The following is a 3,625-nucleotide window of genomic DNA, read 5'->3' on the forward strand; positions in this document are numbered from 1 at the left end:
CATATACATATATATACCCAAGCAGACAAAACCTATTAAATGCTTATTTTATGATAAAAGAGAACTAGTCTTTAAGCAGAAGAAATTGGTTATTCATAAATTAACATAGTAATTGGAGTGGCCATCTCTGTCAGGTAATTGCTTCAACCAAAGAGAAAACATTCCTGAGTTGTAAAACCAACCAGAGATTTGCTCAGCTTTTAAAAGGAGAAAGATTCCAAGCAGACAAAACCTATTAAATGCTTATTTTATGATAAAAGAGAACTAGTCTTTAAGCAGAAGAAATTGGTTATTCATAAATTAACATAGTAATTGGAGTGGCCATCTCTGTCAGGTAATTGCTTCAACCAAAGAGAAAACATTCCTGAGTTGTAAAACCAACCAGAGATTTGCTCAGCTTTTAAAAGGAGAAAGATTTTGCTTCCACAACCTTCTAAAGTAAATGCTCTATGATTAAAAAGGGTGGAGAAAAGTATCATTCTTATTTTTATTCCCACCAGAAGACAAGAATTGTAACAAAGTCAAATTACCAGATTTGCGTTACTCTTTAGTTTCTGAAGCTACCAGAAAATCATCTACCTATTAAATAATCATAGAATTCTCTAGTCAAAAATATTTCTGTTTAGCCAAGCATCGTAGCGCATGCCTGTAATCCCAGTGCTTGGGAGGCTGAGGCAGGAGGATCGCTGTGAGTTCAAGACCAGCCTGGGCTACATAGTGAGTTCCAGATCAGTCTCATCTACATAGTGAGACCCTGTCTCAAAAAACAAACAAAACAAAACAAAAAGAAAACATTTCTCTTTTCCTGAAATGGCTACGAAAACGTTAGGAGAATTCCAAACCTCTTGAAGAATAATTTACCACAAAGGCTAGACTTCTTTGTAAGCAAATCCAAACAAGAATGTACACTTGTCTGTTTGTGGAACACAGAGATGGAGTATGCCAATAACTACTTATGTGATACAGAAATTCTGAGAGCAATGACATTTGCTGCACTTACAAAAATTAAAATACGTAGGAATAAACTGAACCAAAGAGGTGAAAGATATCTATTCATGAAACACTGAATAAAGAAATTGAAAATAACTGAAAAGAAAAAAAGTTCCTTTTCCTAGGCGAAGCTCCAGATGCAAGCTCGGTACTCTGATCCAGAACTGCTGGGGTGGCCCTAGCTGGGTTCATTACAGGGATCCCTGTATTGCTCAGCCAGCCCCCCATTGCCTTTAAGCCTCAGTAGTTTCCACACCCAGTGCCAGCCTCTGGGAAGGACAATAGTGCAGCCACAGTGAGATTATTTATTTGGCACAAAAAGCCTTTGACCAACTTTGTACACTACTGGAGTATGGTAAAAGCGGTTTTGATTGATCTCTTTAGTTTGAAATTGAACTCTCAGGAAAACTGCCATCAGCTATTACTAAACAGGCTGAATACTATGTGATACCACGATGCTGACAAGGTGGAGTTCCTTTGCATAATATGTTGCAATAAAATAAGCTGTGAATGGGATAGTGAACATGATAATTATAAATTGGAGACAAGAATAGATTATCAACACTCCTGAGTGAATCTGAGATTGTTAATAATGCAAGAATGGCTGCCTCCTTGTATACCATTAAACAAAAAATTGAAAAAAGATTTGAGCAACATTAAGGTCACTGTAGCTGTACACAAGAAGACATAAATGAGGCTTTTATTGACCGACTCTTCAATCAGGTTTACGATTTTGAATTTGAAGATTTACAGGTGACTTTGAGGGATGGCACGTCAAAGCAGTCCACTGAAATAAACATAATCACAGCTCCCGAACTAGATAAAGTCCAGAAGTAAATACAAACCCATTTGAGAAGCCTGCCAGCACTGAATAGAAAACTATTATTACAACTCCCATGATCCCAGACATTTTCATACATGTATTTACTACAAAAACAGGTGAAGTATCTTATACACCAATTTTTAGCTCGTCCAATCTTTTCAGTAGTTTCAAACAGAAAGATCCCAAGCCAATTGTTCAAGTGAACCTGCATATGCTGACATATATTGCATAATTTAGTGCAGAAAATTTTTATGCAATAAAGACTGATCATGCCGATGAAATCTGGACTATGAGAAAGAAAGAGCCTGAATTTTATGATGGAATCACCTCAAATCAGAGAGGAGTCACAATAGCAGCTCTTGGTCATAATTGTATAGCTATAGTTTTTGCAGATCCTGTCAAAGCTCGTGGGTTTGCTTACTTTGGCTGGAAAGATACTTTGTTAGGTGTCACTGTGGCTGTGGTGAATGCTATGATAGCAGAATATGGCTGTAGTTTCAAAGACTTTATCATTGTACCTACCTTCAGTAGGATTTTGCTACTCTTCCCAGAGAATCAGCAAATGTAGTTCATAATCTTCATCCTGTATGCGTAGGACAGTTTGAGTTGTCAAGTCCCTATATCCATAAAAGCCACCAAGACTCTCCTAAAACCAAGAGGAAGTCTTTCACAGAATATTTAAGACCAGAGCCAAGATTTCAACCGCTGTACATCCTGCTATCCTGACAAGTTTTTTTGTCATGACAGAGATGGCCATAACCGTGATACAGAGATTGGCTTCATATTAGAGACTGAGATACTTGACTGGAATTTTACATAACTTTTTTCTTTCTCCTTCCAAACTGATGGCAAGGAGAAATTAACTGATATACGTAAAACACAGAGGATTGCAATGGACACTTCATCTTTAGGATATATTTTCACTATTATTACCAAATACAAATATTTTTATGTATTCTAATGATAACTAACTAAAAACCATTATGAAGTTTTATAGATGAAGATGGTTCTTAAATGTTGATCTATGATTACGTAAATAAAGAATAGGTCTATTGAACATTTACTGGATGCTCTCTACTTTTCAGGTGTTATGTTAGCAATACTTGATTCAAAATGAATCATATTTTTTCCATTTGAATCTAATGCATTGCAGGTGATATACCCTACAACTAAAGTTTAATTTTAATAGCAGTAAAACATTACAGAGGAAGAAAGGTTAATGTTACCCAAAATAAGAGATAGAGAATGTATTGCAGAAAAAAATGACACATGGGCCCAAAGGTTGTACAGATTTTTGACAAATGAAGAACGACCACAACAGAGAGGGAAAATCATGAGCCAGAGAATAAAACTCGGGAAGTTTATACTATGTCTTAGAGACATAGCAGTGTGGACAGAAGGAGGACTGGACAAACATGTTAGAAGAGATGTATCAAATGCCATATAAAAAAGTTTGGAGTTCATTTTGCAGACAATTAGTAGGCTTCAAAAGCAGAGGAATATTTTTATTTTCTTGGTGTCCTATCTAAAATGATGGGTTCACATTGTGAGAGACCAAAGCAGAGGGATTAAATAAGAGCCATGAAAGTTATTTCCAAAAAATTTATGAAAATTCCATTAAAGAAACTAAAATGAAGAAGAGTTGATGGATTGGAGACATTTAAGAGAGATGAAATCTACTCAATGGAATTAAGAGGTGAGGAAGAAGCCGGACATGGTGGCACACACCTGTAATCCCAGCACTCGGGAGGCTGAGGCAGAGGATCACTGTGAGTTCGAGACCAGCCTGGGCTACATACTGAGTTCCGGTTC

The 3,625-nt window shown here is 36.6% G+C and overlaps 1 pseudogene; it reads left to right on the plus strand.

Annotated features, from left to right (window-relative positions):
* Positions 1 to 1,342: 1,342 nt before the first annotated feature.
* On the plus strand, positions 1,343 to 2,633 carry LOC104851336 (annotated as a pseudogene).
* The last annotated feature ends 992 nt before the right edge of the window (positions 2,634 to 3,625 follow it).

The sequence above is a fragment of the Fukomys damarensis genome, unplaced genomic scaffold (genome assembly GCF_012274545.1).
Source record: "Fukomys damarensis isolate Sample0158 unplaced genomic scaffold, DMR_v1.0_HiC HiC_scaffold_39, whole genome shotgun sequence".
Taxonomy (NCBI): Eukaryota; Metazoa; Chordata; class Mammalia; order Rodentia; family Bathyergidae; genus Fukomys; species Fukomys damarensis.